General features: G+C 36.9%; 1 protein-coding gene across 1 annotated transcript in view; it reads left to right on the top strand.

The window, feature by feature from the left end:
- The window catches only part of FBLN1 (fibulin 1), an 86,997-nt gene that overhangs the window by 298 nt on the left and 67,726 nt on the right, over positions 1-18,973 (top strand). The window contains exons 2-3 of the mRNA XM_041713643.2: positions 483-571; positions 14,546-14,653. The gene's annotated coding sequence lies outside the window, so the exon portion shown is untranslated. The remainder of the gene's footprint in view (positions 1-482; positions 572-14,545; positions 14,654-18,973) is intronic.

Here is an 18,973-nt window from a genome sequence, read left to right as displayed (position 1 = left end):
ACTAAATGAAGTAAAATTAAATTTGTTAATTTAATACTGTAATAAAAGTAATGCTGTCCACTGACAACAAATAACTCTGATGGAGTAAAATTCTTCTATGTAAAACCAGGAAGTTTTAATCCCTTCTGGGATTATTTTCTCAGTAGTGTTATTCTGGACAGAATTAATGAATCTACCTTCATAATGAATCAACCCATATACAAATACATATATACAAAGTGTCAGTTTTCCAAAGAAATTCTCAGAAATTACACATGCTTGGTAGTTTCAGGGGAGCAGAGCCAGTATCTTTCTATCTTTTAAATAGGAAAAAGCACTCTGCTGTTTTAAAGGCAAACCAGCAGGAGGAATTAACTCCACACAAATATGTTGCTAGAAATTCCAAGCCAGAACTACAGTTTAATAGGAAAAATTGCAATAAAGGCAACAGTACAGAAGCACTGGCTTAAACTGACAATGTCATTATACCTCCTGTTTGTCAGGGTGGTGCAGCAGTCCAGTTGGAATGATGGATGTGATCCTGTTGAAGTGGTGATCCTGTGAAGCAGTTCTGTCAGACAGAGAAGGAAAGGTACCGGTGCTTGAGAGATGGGGAACATGGGTTTTTTTTGTCTTCTCCTGTTGTTAGATACTGTTCTCCTCCAGCTGAGGTAGAATATTCCAAATTATTTTAGAATATGAAAAGCAAATGTATAACCCTGTGGATTCCCACCTTCTTGGGAGTATGGACGCTCTGTATTACTCTATTTTACAATTTGAGGCAGCCATGAAGATGAGTAGACTCTGCACAATTTGCTGTTTAAAACTCTGAGAAGAAAAAAAAAATCCATTTTCTTCCATCTTTTCAACTTGTGCTTTTTGTTTTCAGTAACAGATGCCAAGATCTAGTTGCTTATTTTCAGTTGCTATAACAGGCCTCTTACACAAAAATGTCAATTTGCCCATGTCACATTCCAGTCTACAGACTCTTCCCAGTGATTAGGAAATAATAAACTTTCCTAGAGTGTGATACATAGTCTTTCTATCATCTATAATGCAATCTTCCTCATATAAACCTGAATCTTCTCTTACTAAGAATCCCAGGCAACTGTGTGTGATCATTTTGGAGTTTGCTATGCCAGTTCCTAATTTAGCACTAATATTTTTTTGAAAAAGTGCAAAATTACAAACAGTGGTGCTTGCTTCATGTGTATTTATATCTCAGATTTGGAGTTTTTGTTTTGCCCAAGATTATTCTTTTTCTCACTGGCTCCCTGTCATGTAATAATTCTCTGTCATCTAATTAAATAGTGACCTGAGATCAGATAAGGCTGTTCAATGGGTCTATTGAATTTGGCCCAGTCTGTGAAAATAATGTACAAGAGAGAGAGAGATGTGTGAAAGCACTAGGAGAAATTTAATTTTGTTTTAAAAAGTATTTTAGACAATCTAGCTTCGTTTTTGTCTCTGTTTCTTTATAATTTTTTAGCCTTTAATGCTTGCCCTAGAATGAGACTTTTGATCTACAATGGTTTATACCAGCTCAACTAGAAATGACTCAGCAGAGTTAAATGTAAAAGGAAGTTGCAGTAATGCAGTTGGAGTAACACAGGGCAGGAATGGCTATTTTTGATGTGCCAGGGTAAAAACTGGTTTGCAAATGTGACTGTGCTGAACAGAGCAATGTCTGACCCATTCCCCTGGCATGGAAAAAAATGCAGGAGCATCACCGTGGGAAGCATTTGCCATTCATTGCTAAGGCAGCTCGGGTTTTCTATTGTGCAGAGAAGAGTAGTTACCTGATGGTGAGGTGTGGCATTTGTGCTTGGAGTTACGGTGTTTGGGTAGAGAAGGGAGGGATTTCTAATGGGATTCTTCCCCTTACAGAAGTTTCTTCTTAGGAAGATTCTTGTCTTTTGGAAAATTCTTTCATCCTGTGTTGTATGGTGCACCGAAGAGGTGGGTAAACTGAATTTCAAATTTGCACTGGAGGGAAATAAGCCTCTGTTATCAGAGGCTGCCAAGTGTTCCTAGTGCAGCAGTTTAGTAGAAGCATAACTGGTGCAGAATTGAGGTTTAGGCTTTGTGCTCACAGAGATGTTAAAACAAAGGATTGTCTTTGCACACTCAGTTCTTACATCTGGGGATAAAATGTTTTGGGGAACTGAACATCTACATGCTGTACATAGAGCAAATAGATTGGGTGGAGAACAGACACTGACATGGCTGTTTTATTTGAGTGATATTGAATGGATGTTGGGTTTTACTAGTATTTTAGACAAAAAATATTTTTTTATAAACATGTGTTTTGTTTGAGATACCCTGCAAACAAATCAAGTCTTTAACTCACTGCAGTCTCAAATGATTACAGCAAATTTTAAGTTAAAAAAAACCCAAGTAAAATCAAGCACCATTTTTTTTATGCCTGGTGCTTAATTGTAGTATTATTTTAACTACTAAAGGCCAAAATGTTGTTCACTCATGTGCACAGCTTTAACTGACAAAGTCCCAGCAATTGCCCCTTAAAATACTCTGATTTTCAGCCTGTTGCTTTTCATCCTTCCTTGCATCCGTGCCAACTGGACTTACAGTACGATGCTGTAATTGGAACATGCTCCTTGCTGTCCTGAGTGGTTTTCAGAGCAGTATTTTCCAAGTGTTTGTGACACTTACCATATGGTTTCCAACTTCAGTGCTGGCCAGAGCCTGGCTGTCACCAACCAGACATGAGCAGCACAGCTTCAGAAACTCACGTTCTTTATTCCTTGTGTCTTGCATCAATTCCCTTTTGCAAAAAATCTGCACTGAGCTGCTCTTCATTAAAAGAGGAGAAATTGAAATCAAGTGTTCTATGCATGTAAAACTGCTGCCCACACACAGGAATGACCTGCATCTTCTCTACCAGCACTGTTTGTCCTTTTACACCCCTTTAATTTACTTTACAGCTCCTTTGATGAATGACTTATGGTTGATATTGATAAATATATGAAAAACTGAATATACTGGGGGTGCTAAGCAGCTCATCCATTATTACAAGCAAGACAACTTAATTCTGTGACTACTGCCATCTTTCTGTTAGCCTGTGCTCCATTTATGTGTTTACCTCTCACTGTAGTTTTCTGTCCTAAATTTTAATCAGGTGTATTTCGGCCCCATGTATACTTTTGGCATCTAAATGGACTGCCAAAAAGATACTTCCCATTTTGTCCTACATGGTGGAGTTTTAAATATGTTTAGGTGCTAATTAATGTCGAATACAGAAAGAATTAAATGCCTTTATAAATATAGCGACTCAACATAAATAAAAATTAGAAATGTATCCAATACATTTGGAATATTGTGATCCAGACAGTATTCTTTTTACTTATTGATTTTGCATCATAGGGAGCTTTCATGGATGGGCCTAGGAAGCTTGATGTCTTTTAGATAGTAGAAAAAGAGTATCTGTTTGGGTCATGCTTTCAGGGGACTATGAGCCAGTGTTGTATGAAGAGGATACAGGGTAGTGTAGGCGGATACGGAACACTGGTTGTGGGTATCACTTTAAAAAGGTAACTGTAATGAATGCAGTTATTTTAAAATCAAATTCTTTCATAGGGAAGGAAAATACTCACAGTTAAATTCTGTGTTTTTCCTTGAAGGTTTTTGCAAGTACTTTTTTTATCTGGCTGGAAAAGGTTCAAATAAGGATATGAGTTTTTTTTCTAGACAGCTTTAGTTTTCCAGGTTTCTAGGTTTTCCTAATGAATTAATTAATCCTTTTTTTTCTATGAATTAAAGGAAAAGAATTAATCATTTGACTTTACATTTTTGATAAAACATGATTTTGCCTTACAGAATGGTATATTTCAGTGAAATTAAAAGCCAAACAATCCAGTTTACCACCCATGTAAATAGAATCATTAAGATTGGAAAAGGTATCCAAGATCATCAAGTCCCAGTCAGCTTCATAGAATCATGGAATTGTAGAATGTTAAGGGGTTGGAATAATTCTTAAAGATCATATAGTCCCAACCTTCCCTACCATGTGCAGGGATACCTCCCACTAGACCAGGTTTCTAAAGGCTTGATCCAACCTGGCTTTGAACACTTCCAGGGATGGGGCAGCCACAAGCTCCCTGAGTGAGTGCCTTTCTTTCTTTGCTGTGTTGCCCCACATTTGTAAAACAATACCTTTTTGGGTTTGGAAATACTAATTTGTTCCTGTTTATAATATGCAGCAATCTGTTCCATGCAGAATTCAGTTATAAATTCATAATAAAAATTAAAATGAGTAAACCTAACTCAATGTGATCTACATAAGAGAATCAAGAGACTTCTGCTTATGGACCTCTGGGTGATCTTTCAGAGGATCAGTGCAGTTGTGGACCATGTTGTTATTTCATGCCATAGTTCCTGTGGATATGCAGTGCATTTAAAGAGGCCTGTTACTGAGAGATTTTAAGAAATTAATCAGCACAGACCAAAAAGGAAGGTCCTTGCTTAGCTAAAATTCACCTAAAATATTGACTAAATCTAAAACGTAGTTTTTACAATGAACAGTCATTTGCAAATTTCAGGAGTGGTCTGTGCTAAGATCTACTCTCTTCAATGTACTCACAAATAACCTAGAAGCAGATGTGAACATTCAGATTAAAAGTTTGGAAGATACTAAGTTATTCAGGATAGAGGGAAGAAGACAAGATGGTAAAGAAGAGTTTACAGGACTAAATAACCAGGCAATAAAATGGCAGCTGAAATTCAGAGTAAATAAATGTGAAATCAAGCACATGGCAAAAACAACTCAGGAGTCACATAAAACTGAGCCAGCTGTTCCCACTCAAGAGCAAGATTCTGAGGTTATGATCTTTAGTTTCATAAAACATTGATTCATTGCTCAGTGACAGTCATAAAACCAAATCAACTGTTAGGCATTTTCAGGACTGAAAACAAAATAGAGAAAACCATTATGCCACCATGTACCTTTATAGTTCAGTTATGGTTTTTTGGATATTGTGCAAGTTCTGATCTCTTGATCTCAAAAAGGAATGTATTAAAACTTGAAATTATTCAGCAAAAGCAAAAAAGGCAACGAAAGTATGGAGTTTCTCTAGAAGGGGTGGATTACTAGGCTAGCCATTTTTAACTCAGAAAAGGGAGATTTAGAGGGCTGATAAGAAATCCACAAGATCCTGGCTATCACAGGGATAGTTGATGCAGGTCAGCTGTTAGTTGGCTCTTTTTGTAGAAAGATTAAGGACCATCAAATGAAGCTGGTTTCAGAACAAATAAAATCTGGCAGTTCTTTGTGCAAAGAGTGGTAGCCCCATGGAACTGCTCACCAGGAGGCATTGCAGATGCTCATATTTATGCGGATTTTAGGGGGAAGTGGACAAACACTTTGAAGAGGAATCCACTTAAGATTACTAAACAGAAAAAAAATCCAGTAAGCTTAGGAAATCGTGTGACCTGCATATAATTGGAGACTGAGGGACTTCTGAAGGAAATGTCTGTTTTTTCTCTGTTGCTCTTCACTGAGCATCCACTTACAGCTAATGCTAGAAAAAAATACCAGTCTAAATGACCCTCTGGCTTGAATTTCTGTTCCTAAGAAGTGCAAATAAAGTCTTTCTTTTTTAAAAACAATGAAGACCAAAATCACCTGTTTGGGGCATGTGGTGCACTGTATTATTAAATTATTTAGATATCCAAGCACGAATTTCGAGCTGATATTTTTGTAAAGTACTAAGGCACTTAATTAGTGCCTTAATTAGTTAAATGGACTTAATGGCTTCCAAATCTTACCAAATTGTAGTCTGGTTTAGACATTTAATTGTATTTGTTGTCACTGAAAACTGAGGCATAAAAAAGTACACAGACAATATCAGAGAGTATTGATTACGGTAAAAATTACATTTACTTTGGCACTTCAATTAGGGAGTTATGTCTTCTGTTATTTTTTAAGGTTATTTATCTGCCATACGTATTTTCAATATAGCGTGAGTAGAAACTCATGTTTCTGTTTTAAAAGCCTGGTATGAGAAAAAGGAGTTCAAAACCAGATGATGTTCATTCAAGCAGAATAGTGCTTTCTTCATTTGCTGACTCATTGAGGCTGCTATAGCACTCTAGAAATGCAAAACCCTTTCTGAAGAACCAACTGGGCTTGGAGTTTTTCTGTTTCAGCTAAAACGCCACGAAAAGTTATGTGGCTCCTTAAGGCATATATTTCTTAAAACTACCCCGTTTAAGAACTAGAAGTATAGTCCAGTACAAGATTATAATAATGCTTTCAGATATTTCATCTGAGAATTTATGTATGAATGGGCATTTCCAAAGCATATGTGTTAGATTAACATTCAGTCCACCACAGCCACAATGCAGTTTCCTTTAATGGATTCCAGGGATTTAAGAAAAGTATATTTTACATTATTAACTTCAGCTTAGTTCTATTAATGGAAATTAATCCTCCTTTTTGTTCAGCTTCATGAGATTTATACAAGTTTGAGATTTTGAAAAGAATACTGTTATATTAGCATAAACCTACTAATGAAGGGATAAATAGGGAAATCACTCTTCACTATCTATTTAGTGAAAATTCCCTGTCTGTCCAGATGTTAGCATGCTGTCCATCATTACCATACCTGCTTGATTCACAATTAAATGAGGCTTATAGTTGGCACCCTAGGATGCTGAGTTCACCTAAAAACTCCTGCTGACTGATTATGAAATTAATGTGTTTTTATATGTGTACAAGTATATGTTATATCTAGCAATATGTTACAGCATTTCTGATAAAATTAGGAATTTTCTTAGTACACTAAGTCTTTTGCTTATGTTATTTTTGTCTGAAGTATATATTGACCCCTAATAATAATAATGTTCTCTAAAGTTAGCAAAGCACTTTAGTTCTTAATGTCAGACTAATGTGTCATGAAATAATATCACATTGTATATGACAGCTGATTTCTTGGCCTGCCTATCTAGTAAATAATAAAGTGCAAGAATTCAAAATTTTTAAGTTGGAATAAGAGTATTTTTGAAGCTTGGATTGAAAGAGGGAACATTCACTAAGAATTTTGCTCCCAACATCAGTGCATCTAAGACTCAAGTCTAAATTACAAGCAGCATAGATCATAATTTTGTAATTTTAATTTTTACTCATCTTTCAGCTATAATAAACAATGGTAGTAACTGTTTTGCTGGATGGCATTTAGATTTTTTTTTGCGTTCTAGAGTATTAGTTGAATCCTCAAACAGACTGCATCCCTTCCTGTATATTGGGCATTCATTCATTCGTTCATTGATTCATTCATTCATTCAAATAAGTTTTCTTGTTCAGTTAAAAGCACTGTTCAGATACTTTGGAGCTTTACTTGTGCTTAAATTCCTGCTGCAGAGGAAATTTGCTTCCTAAAGTAACATATTCTACTTTTGACATAACCAAACCGTTTCTGTCTTGCCAACAGCTGATATGTGTTTAGATTCAGGCAAATTGCCAGAGAGGCTCTGCTATATTACCTTTCTTTTACTGTTTAAAAGTTGCCCTGAATACATCAGAGGGGCTAGGCAAATCTGTTTGAAATTTAGATTCTAAAGGGGCTGTAAAGGGCTGTAAAGGAGCAATGAAAATTTTAGTCTAGAGAAGAAATTTCATTCCTTTGTTTTCTTTTCCCCACAGGAGAGACTGGACACCTGTGTGTGTGTGGATATCTTTTAATATGAACTGAGTGTAGGCTGAGAATTACATTTCTGATCAGCATGGCAGATTTCTTTTCCCTGTTCCTCACTGGGAAGCCAAACTGGCTGTTTAGAAGGGGACACAATTGGTACAAACAAAAATGTTTCTTTTGGAATGTTTTGCTCTGTTTCTTCTTGGCTTTGTACTTCAGGAAGTTTGGGAGAACAGTAAGAATGTGATGATGATTTTCATTCTTGACACTTAACATCTCAGTGCTAATTTTCATAATGAGTTTAATGTATAACACATAACTAATAGTAATTACTAGCAATGCTTTGGGCACTCTGGATGCCACAAAGCCAGACATAAGCACTCCTCCCTGAATATTGAAGAGGAGACATAAATAATAATTAAATGGTTAGTCAGTATATGCATACATATTAACTGCCTGCTGGGCAGAGTATGTCTAAAGTAATGTCCACAACAGAAAATGTTGCATATAACTTGGATTGGATCCTATTTCCTATGAGGTGAGGAGAATTTTGCAGTATATTTCAATGGACCCAAATTCTTATATATTCATTTGAGACAATGAAAAGAAAATTAAAGAAAACTCCCACTGTTTTTGTCTTACTCACAATTAGCACCAGGGCTAATGACTAACATGAAACACAGGAAAATGGACAATAAGGCTCACAAAATACTGTCATTGGGAGCATGTCAGAATTTGTATGTGCAATTGCATTGCTTTATTGTATAGTAGGAAAAAAACCTTATAAATTTGAAGTAAACATTTCTAATGGAACACAAGTATTAATATCTTAGTTAAATAATTGGCCAATAGTGAGTGCTATCTGGCAGTTTCAACCAATTGAAATGTGTTGAGAATTGTTAGTTGACTTCAGTGGTCAAAGCTTGGACTGGACTAAGCTTGCATGTAAATGAGCAGAACTGTCTCGATTATTTGTAATTTGATAATTTTATTTTTTAAAGACTAGATTTCAAATTAAGTATTTGTGGTTTAATGCAGTGTTTTAATCCCATGGGCAGGAAGTATTTCTGTTTATTTATTTAGTGCAACTGTAATGTAGTTAGCTCACTCTTTTTACCCTTGAAATTAATGGCAATGTTCCTGCTGATTCCAGCAGCAAAAGCAAATCTACATAACTAACTGCAATTCCCTTTACTCCTCCTTCTCTCTCCAAATATTGTGTTTATTAGAGAATAGTCATTGTGAAATGTTCTTTAACTAGTGATCTATTGAAAGACATTTAACTCTTTAAATTTAGTTTATAAATTTCAGGTGTTAAGAAACAAAAGACTGATTAATGTACCTCTCTTTTTGGTTTGTGCTTATGCTGAATCTCTCTAGAAGAGAGATATTTACATGGTACTTGTTATGTTACAAACACAAAGAGCTTTTAGAAAGACCTATATTAATGTAATTTCCCTGCTTAAATGTGTCCTCTGTGCTTTGCGTGGTACTGGTTAAAGCTTATTATCATACAATGAAATGAAACAGCCCAGTGAAACAGGCTGTTGTCAGATCCCACATGATGATTTGTAACTTCAGGCATCTCTGTGTAAATCTCTCTGCTAACCTGTTCCCAATTAGTGACATCTGGGACCAGATTTTCTTGTATTTGAAGCAGAGGCTGTAAAAAGTTTTACTTTAAAAAAAAAAAAAGGCATAAAAAAAGGAGATGGGAAATGCAATAACAGAAAGAACTTTAAATCCAAGTCACATATATGATTTTACAAGCAGTGTCAATAACTTTAAGTATTACATCTCAGTGTAGTGCACTATACCATGAAGTGTTAAAGGTCCGACCTTACAGTGATTGGTGTTATTCCAAGTCTAAGTTTCAAACTCTAAAAGGTCTTTTCTCTTTCCTTTCTGTTCCTTTCCTTTCCTTTTCAGAGATGAACTGCAATATCTTTGAGGACACACTAATAAACTTCTTGTCTTACATATAGAAATTTGTAGGATACTGCACCTCCCCTTTTTCCCCAAGATTTGGCAATCGTCTTCTGTTGCAAATTGTCGCAATTTTGATGAAAAGAGTGGAGTCATGAGGATTTACATGAGCCATCAGATTGAGAATTTTGACATGTAGATATTTGTGCTTCCATTGCATTTTTGCTTCTTATATCACTTTTGTTTTTCTTCATGCCATGGATGAGTTTTTAGACTTGGTATCTGTTCAGTCTTTCCCTGAAATTATGGTTGGAATGTAAGCATCTGAAGGCAAAACCATGTAACTTCCTGAAGTGTACAAAAGGTCTTTTAAACAAGAATTTTTCATTTTGGGAGACACTGAACATTAACCTCCTGAGCTTTTCAGCTGAAATTGGGCATATGTTGAAGCAAGAGCCTGGCCAGCTGGGGAAGAAAAGGTGTTTTAAGGCCTTATTTTACTTCTCATTATCCTCCTCTGATTTTGTTAGTTATAAAATCACTTTGTAACTCTAAGCCAAGCCTGTTTTTCCCTTGGAGTGTTTTTCTCCCAGTCCTTATCTCAACTCATGAACCCTTTATGTATTTATTTGTTTGTTTATTTATTTGTTCTCTGCCCTGCCCAGCTGTGGCAGGGGAGGGCAAGAAAGTGGCTGTGATGAGTGCCTAGCATTTGGCCAGTGTCAAACCATAACAGTTAATAACAAAGATTTTAAACAGAACTTCAAACAGAACAAAGGACCTTGAAGGGACTTTATTAATCAGTGTGTCATAAAAGCAGAGAGTAACCATGGAATACAGTGATTCCATGACAGCCAAAGCAATCATCAAAGTAAGTGTAAAGGGGAAGAAAGGGTCAAACCCCCAAAGAATAGCAAGTATGAAATAATGAAACATCAGCCTGAGGTGGAAGAAAAGTACAAATTGTTGGTTTTTAGCCATGTCTTAAATGGAAGCTTCATAGATGACTGTTCACAGACATGACAGAAGTTTTCTCTAGGACTTACCAGTTAAAAAAATGTGGGAAGGGGTATTTTGACATTCCTCTCTCATCATGTCTGGATGGAAGGGCAATGTGGGACGTAATACTCTAAGCAGGCATTAGAAAATGCTGTGAATATTCACAATAAGCTTAAAAATAATATAATTCTGAAAGCATTATAAAGTGTGATAAAATCTTTCTCATAAGTACTTTCTGACCTTGCCATCCTGCTGATAAAATAGTGAGGGCTTTTTGAAGTCACATGCATAATTAGTCTCATTTCTATCCTGGCAGTGCTCTTAAGAACAAACTTGTCTTTCTAGCAGGAAAGATCTCTAGTTAATCTTTCATCTCAAAAGCTGTCAATCTGATGAGATGGTATTAGCAGCTCTGACAGCTTAAAGCTCCAGTATTTTATCTGGTGTCTAAGGTAAATATTAATTTATTGTATGAGGGGAAGCCCAGGAATGTAGGAAGAAAGAACAGATGAATTATTTGGGCTTTTATTAATATTTCATATACCGTTAGTGCTGCTAGTTGCTGTTTATATGAAGGCAATATATAGGGGTCTGGATTTACAAATGTCCACAGTGCTAGATCCTCTAGGAGTGGCCAGCTAATATCCACATAAGCAAATGAAGGAGTGATTCCACTATGTAGAACCATGCCTGGAAGAGATGTCTTAAACACAATGAACAGTCGGAGGGTTGAGACAATGTCTTAATGGGTTTGTCTGTAATCTCCTGAAAGTCCCTACTCCTGTATCTTCACTCATTAAGAAAATGAATATGGAGTACACTTGCCTGAGACACAAGCACATTCTTGTGTGTGTTCTCTGTGAAAGTAAATTCCGAAGAAAAATTGAATGCCAAAATTGCTAGCTCTTTAAAAAGAACAGCTATTGCCTCCTTCACAGAATAAATAAACTCAGAATATAAGGGGGAAATGTTCTTTTTTTCTTTTCTGTTGAAAATCTACATATGATTGACATATGAAAGCAATGCTGACATTACTATTTGGGTCTTCTTCCTCAATTGAGGAGAGAAGAGAAATCTGGCTGTGAAAACTCCAGCATGATTTTTTTTTTTTTTCTTTAACTAGAAACAGAACATCAAACCAAAAGAGAATTTACAGACATTTCTAGTAAGGCTGGGTTTAGTAGGAAAGCCAGCTCACTGTGGCAGGCAGTGAAGTGAAAAGGACGTCAGATTCTGTGAGCCATCAGAAAATATAGAAGGACACATGAACAGCATGTGTGTGAAAAAGATTCTTTTGAGCCGTGATAGAGTCTGGCAAATGCTGCCTTCAGAAATCATAGTGAAAAACTACAGTTCTTAACATACATTTTGGAAAATAAAAAACATGAGCGGACTATTTTTTTAGGACACTTTCTATAACCCAATAAAGAATGTAAGGGCAAATATAAATTAAGGTGTGTGAGTAATCCCAGTGAAATTAAAAAGCCTGTTAAATAATGATGAAGTGTTTGGCTGTATTGAAATCAGGCTACATACCATCCCATGAGAACAAATCCTACAGCACTTCAGCAGAAATATTACCAGTTTCTTCATGGCAGTTCTTTGCAAAGTTAAAGCTATTCTTAGCTTTGCTGCTTCAGAGCAAGCAGTCCAATTTCTTCCAGCTATGATCAGAACAACAGTACTTGAACATCTACTGTGAAACTTTACAGAGTTCTAAAGAAAAGCAGCTACAAAGATTCTGCAAAAGAACACAGAGAGAGTTAGTCAATGAACACGAACATTTAACAGAGGACTCTAAATATGGACCATCCTTGTATAACTTATAGAGAGAACTCTCCACAGCTGGATTTTTAGGGGTTTTGTTGCACTATCACAATGTTGCTGAATTTTCTGTTCCACATTAAACTAAGTTCCTTGTGGTTTTTTTCCTATTCACAAAGTCAACTTTGTATTTTGATGGGAATAAGGAAACTGAATGGTTTGGTGTAGTAAATGGTCTGGAATAGACATATATTTAAATGATAGAATGTCTACGTTGGAAGGGAACTTACAGCCCATCCCTTTTCACCCCCTGCCACAGGTAGGGACGCCTTCCACCATCCCAGATTGCTCCAAGCCCTGTCCAAATTTGTCTTGAACACTTTCAGCAATGAGGCATCCACAGATTCTCTGGGTAACCTGTGCCAGGACTCACCAACCTCACAGCAGAGAATTGCTTCCTAATATCCAATCTAAACCTGCTCTGTCAGTTTGAAACCATTCCCCTTTCTCCTGTCACTCCAGGCCCTTGTAAATAGTCTCTCTCCCTCTTTTTTCTAGGCTCCCTTCAGGCACTGGAAAGGGCAATTAGGTCACCCTGGAGCCTTCTCTTTTCCAGGCTGAACAATCCCAATTCACTTAGCTTTTCCTTACAGACTGTAAATCATCCTAAATTCGGATAGTTTCAGAAGATCCAAAACAATATACTTATATTTCAACAAATTTTATATATTTTAGTGAAGATCCAAAACAATATACTTATATTTCAACAAATTTTATATATTTTAGTGCATGAATAAAGAGTTATCAAAGTTGGAGGCAGAATGTTCATTTAATAAGCATGAGTTTGTTTTTGAAAATAATAATAAATTTTTTAATTTCTGTAAAACTCAGTGAAACCACTGGAATATATGGAAGTCTACATAGGTGCTTTCATTTATAAAATGAGAAGTTTTGTTTTACTCCAGGGTAAAAGTTTAGGGATAATTTATTATGCTAGTTTTATCTTGAGGATTTGGCAAATTCTCAAGAATAACAGCTTTCGTAGTTGTACTAAGTCAGTTCAACTTGTAAGCAGTCTGGATTGAGGTTTTAGCAGAGGCAAGCCAGCTTCCTAGGCAATCTGGATTTTCCTTGTAGGGAAGAGTTAACAGTATTGGCCCCACTGAAGTCAGTGGGAATTTTGCCAATGACTTCTGTAGAGCCAAGCTTTCACTTGTCTTTAGCAGAGCAATTAAATACAGTATATCGAATAAACAGAGATGAATAAAGGCATTTCTTTTTCTGGATTTATGTAAGTGATTCTGTAAATGCTTTTCACGCGACCTGTTTGCTGGAGGAGAGTTAAGACACATTTTGTATAGCTCCCAAACACACCTATTTGAAAGAACCCTGTTTTCTGACCTTCAATGCAACTATTACTGACACTCACAAGTTAGATCTTCATAATGGCAGCCTGTATGTTTGTGGAATATTTCAGAAGTAGAGTACAGATAACTATCCAGCAAATGTCTATATCTGCTACTTGGCTGGAAATGTGCCTGTACATTTCTAAGTTTGGAGAAAATATGAGAGCTATTCTAAACACTAATGTCACTGTAATATAGATTATATAGGATGCTGCTTTGAAGCAGGGGAAATAGAAGTTAAATTAAAATTGGCCTAAAATACTTCATACCACAGTCTTGGGAAGCTAATGGCTTAAAGTTGCTAGTTTTTAGCAACTAACTCTTATGCACCTTGTTTAATTTTATGAAACTCAAAACATTTTACAAATCAGGTTATCCCTATAGACAACATGAGGCACCAAGAGGTCCAGTGTTTGTCCAAAAGGTATCTCAGAAGCCAGAGAGAATGAGCTAGAAACAGAATAGCTGTTAAAGCCTGCTCAAACATGCTGTCATGCAGGCCACATTTCTCCTGGATAATTAATTCCTAAATATTTAGGACTTTCAGGGTGTGGGGGGTCATTTTTGTGAGCAACTTATATGTTTTTTCTACCTCCTTTGGGTTTAAGTTGCTGCTGGCTGTCTGTATGCCCTGTCCTATTTTCCTATTTTTTATTGTATGACCCAATCCCAAGCTCTATGACTATATGAAAGAACAGTTGTGAGATCAAAGTCAAAATAAATAAGAGTGTGAGGAAAGGGTAGTCTGGAAAAGAAAGGGTTAGTTGTTTTGAGTTCTTTTAGCCAGAACCTAAACTTTGTTTCTTACTTTGCTTCCAGAGCCCACCCAGGATCTAAGAAAGAAATGACAGAGTAGTCCCTGATAGAGAGAAAACTCAGTGTTACCAGGTGTCAACCAGTTTCTGCTGAATTGTGCCAGAAAATATGGTAAGTTTATAATATTTTTATTCTAAACAGTTTGCTACACTACAATAACTTTTAAATTCATGTTTATTAACATACCCTCTCATAGCCACTGCTCAGAATTGTGTCAGCATTTTGTAAATGGAAGCCACACTCCCTGTAAATAGTATTATTAACATGTGTTTGTAGAATCAGACTACCAAGAATGATCTTGGGTTCCTGGGACAAAGATATTCAGCCCAAGGCTGTGAAGTCTAAAAGATATGGCACATGAGTAAATAAAGTTTGAGAACCTCTGATAAGGAAATTGAGACTGAGGAAAAGAAACAGGCTATCTGTGAAACTGGGGGAGAAGGAGGAAATGAGTACACATGAATTTGTTGCAGAGTTTTATCAGTGTTCATACACTTTCCACTGACTGCCTGCTTACAATTATACTGTTTTAAATCAGTTTATACTGATAAGATAAAGGTTTTTTGGCAAGCTGGATTTGTTTACAGTTGGGTAGGATGGGTTCTTGTTTATTACAACTATGCAGGAAGACTTGTAATAATATAGCAAATTCATAAAACAATGAAGAAACAGCACTGAATGATGCAGGTCTTCAGTGACCACAAGGAAACATGGAAAACTACTCCTGGTTTGGAGCTAGTAGGTACAACTGATTCTGGGATTTTATTTGTTCAAGACTGAAATGTCTTATATTCATTTGTATATTTTCTGGTGCCCAAAGATAATTGGGCCACATACTTGCTATTACTTTTGTTTGACAAGGAATGGAGTTCAGATTTACCGGGGTTATCAGGAGGGGAAATGGCCTTAACCAGAACAGCATTTACTTTACTGATGGATTTTCCCCACCTTTTATAATGAGATTTTATTTAGACTGCAGCTAAACCAGCGACTGACCCGTGCTGTTTTTGGGTTTGTGGAGGCTCCAAGCAGAGTCTAAAGCAGATGCAATTGTCCCCTCTTACCTTTGTGTGCATGAGCCACACTGTTCTCCAGCTTATCCAAAGGATCCCAGCCTTCCTAGGGCTCAGGTCATGGAAAACACCTTGCAGATCCACACATCTGGCTAGTTCTGTGTGTGGAACATGAGAAAGTTTAGAAGGAAAGGGAATTTATGGGAAGTGAGATCTGAGAGACTGGGCAGATGCATCTCTAGAAGGAGAGGCAGGACATGCCCCATGAATGTCAGATTGAGTTATTCCTGAATTCTGCAAATAATGTCACAAGGGAAATGACATGGATCATCGAAGCATTCCTTTATGCACAGATAAACTCCCCTCTTGTCTTAGAAGCAGTCCCCATCCATATTAATGGACACCCAGCATGTGTTCTGTGTCTAAGAGAGCTACATCTATTTCCCTAAATCAGACAGGAGAGAAAATAAAATGTAGGCAACCTGTGAAAAAATGGATACAAACTCCAAAATGGGCAAAACCTCAACACACTTAGAAGCAATGTTGTTGAAAAAGACTCAGGGTTATGAGTCCTAGCCTGGAGTATTTAACTGATCCATGCAAAGTGTGAAAAGAGGCTTTGACTGTGACAAGGAAAGCTCTGGAAGCTAAGCCAAGCTTCATCTGACAGTTTTTAGGCATTTGAAACATAGAGCCCAGGTAGATTCCCTTGTTTGGATACAAGCATCTGTATTTCTTGCATATGCAAATGGCATTGTAGCTTGGACTAGTGGCATCCATGTAATTATACATATACATTCATGCATACATACATATTTATATGTATTTATACATATACATACATACACACACATATATATAATTATTACTTATTTATGTATTTCTATTTATATATAATCCAATTTATATAAAAACCAGTCCAAATTTAGGATTGTTATGAATGACACAGTATTTATTCTAGAAGGAATTCCAGCTCTGCCTTTAGCTACAAGATGCTATAGCAAACCTGGTGGTGGTGTCTGGGTGGGCCTTCTTGGAAGTGCAGTTTTGGACTTGTAGGGCAACAGAGGCTCACAGCCCTCCCATTTCCTTTTGTTGACCTAGGCTGGAGCCATTTGGTACAGATGTTTCGTAGTTTGGGATTTGGGCATGGGGATGTACCTGCATCCTGACTGATTCCAAATTAATCCCTGACAAGGATATGGAAAGTGCATTTAAATTGTCCCCAAGTGGTACTACCCAAGAGGCTTTGATGATCAGTGGTGACACACAAAGTGATGTCAACAAGCCCAGAGAACTATTTAAAACTATACTACCTTGAGTTTGACTCAAAATAAGAAAGCAATTATTATGTGTAATGACAGTAGCCATTTCAAAAAATAACCAAGGATTACTGTGCATCCCATCTCCGAAAGCTGTGCTAAGTTTCTTTTTCTTTTCCTGCTTCAGGCCAGAAAGAAGCTGAATGTCAGTTGTACAATGCTCATACTGGTATTTAGAGCTAAGTTGAGTGGTCATTTGTACTCCAACAGCCATGGATTTACCTACTGTAGAGTTTGAGGTCTTATATTTACAGTGGGAGATAGTAAGAGCCACATGAATCCTCTTAATCCTTGTGTGTCTGTACCAATCAGTGATGTATTCTTCCTATTAAGTAGGAGAAGAGGCCTTTTAATGCATCTTTAATACAGCACATAACAAGAGCCAATATGTAGCTTCATTTTTTGCCATAGGGCCCAAGGAGTTTCCCTTTATTAGTTACAAATCTACAGTTAGATTTAATTTCTAGGTGAGTCTATTAGCTTCCTTGCAACATTTTTCCTGAAAACAGGAAAGATAGTGCAGTTTCATTTCACTTTCTTTCACTCAACTTCTGGGACAGATAGGTAGAGTGGTAAAAAAAAAAAAAAATCAGGCTTTGGGAGCTGCAGTAAAGGAGATGAGATGAGCTGGAAGGCACAACAGCTGGGACTTCGTGTCAGCTTTGTTCATTAGACAGAGGTTGATGCCCTTAGAGAGACTTACTCAGGCCATCTCAAGAATTCCTAAGTAGCCAAATGGGAGCTGTGAACCTGCTGCCATAGATGGCTGGATTTGATAAAGTAATTCTAAATTCTTTGTCGATCTACTTGCATGTATCTACTCTCAACAGGACCCTTGGAAGTGACTTGCACAATGATTTGTAGCACTGTCATTACTCATTAATCTAAGCTTCTGCAAATGATTTTTATTCTTCCGAAGTAGAAACAAAATCCTTATTAAAGAATTTGTTTGTTTTAGAGCTACACAAAAGATTACACAGCCTTTACAAACAGATACAAGGAAAAAATGTTGTTATGCAAAATGTTCCCTCTCATAAGCCCTTGCTTTCCATGGACTCCCAGAACCTCTGGATGGAGCCTGCAGTGCATGGCTCAGCTCATTACAAAGCTTGGGGTCAGTAATTGGAATCACATGTACTGGAGGCCTCTCAATCTGACTGTAGGTGAGAGTGCCGATTTACAGTGGAAATGTGTATTAAGCAAAAGCCCCCACCCCAAACCAAGGAAAAACCTATTGTCAGATCTGCAGATGACCATAGCCATGATGTTTTCTATAAATACTTCTTAAACATTTATTTAAATTTGCCTCGTTTCTGGTATAGTTTGTGGTGGCAAACTAAATGGGAACAAGGAATTCTTACTCTGGAGTAAAAATGTCCACACATGGTGTTAATCAGGGTAACTCCATGTGTGGACAGGCTATTATGTATGACTTTACACTGTTTTAGGCATGCTGGGTGAAGTTCTTTCTGTCCACCTTTAATCAATTAGGGGAGGTTTTAATGTAGAGTGAAATAAGGCAATATTGAACTGAACCCAGAATTACTATAGAGGGGATTCCTCTGGTTCAGTAAACTGGCACGAATTTTAGACAAGGTGTAATTTTTGTTAGGTGTCTCTCCCAGCTGTCTGATATATGAAAAATGGTAACATGGAGGTTGGAATGAAACACTGGCAAGGTCCCACTGTAACTTATGTAAAATTCTTTTCAACTGAGTTAGGGAATTTAAAGAAGAGAGAGTAATAGACATGCTAATGTAGAAAATCCCCTAATTAAAATTTCCCCCCCCCAAAATAAAATGAGCCATGCATCCTTCTTCCATTTTTCCAGCTGCGCCTTCCCAATAAAATAGAAAGGAGAAAACCAACCAAAAAAACCCACCAAAACCAACAACAAAACAACAAAAACCCCAAAAAAACAAACAAAAAACCCCAACCAAACAAAAACAAACATCCCAAAAAAAACCCAAACAAAAACCACAAAAAACCCCAAACAACAAACCAAACAAAAACCCCCAGCTTCTGCAGTATATGTGTATATATATATATCTGGGAGGCAGCACCAGAAAGGGTGTTGGAACCAGGTTCAAAAGGAA

The sequence above is a fragment of the Taeniopygia guttata genome, chromosome 1A, assembly GCF_048771995.1.
Source record: "Taeniopygia guttata chromosome 1A, bTaeGut7.mat, whole genome shotgun sequence".
In the NCBI taxonomy this organism is placed as follows: Eukaryota; Metazoa; Chordata; class Aves; order Passeriformes; family Estrildidae; genus Taeniopygia; species Taeniopygia guttata.
Note: the sequence above shows the minus strand (reverse complement) of the source record. Positions and strands in the feature narration are given on the sequence as shown.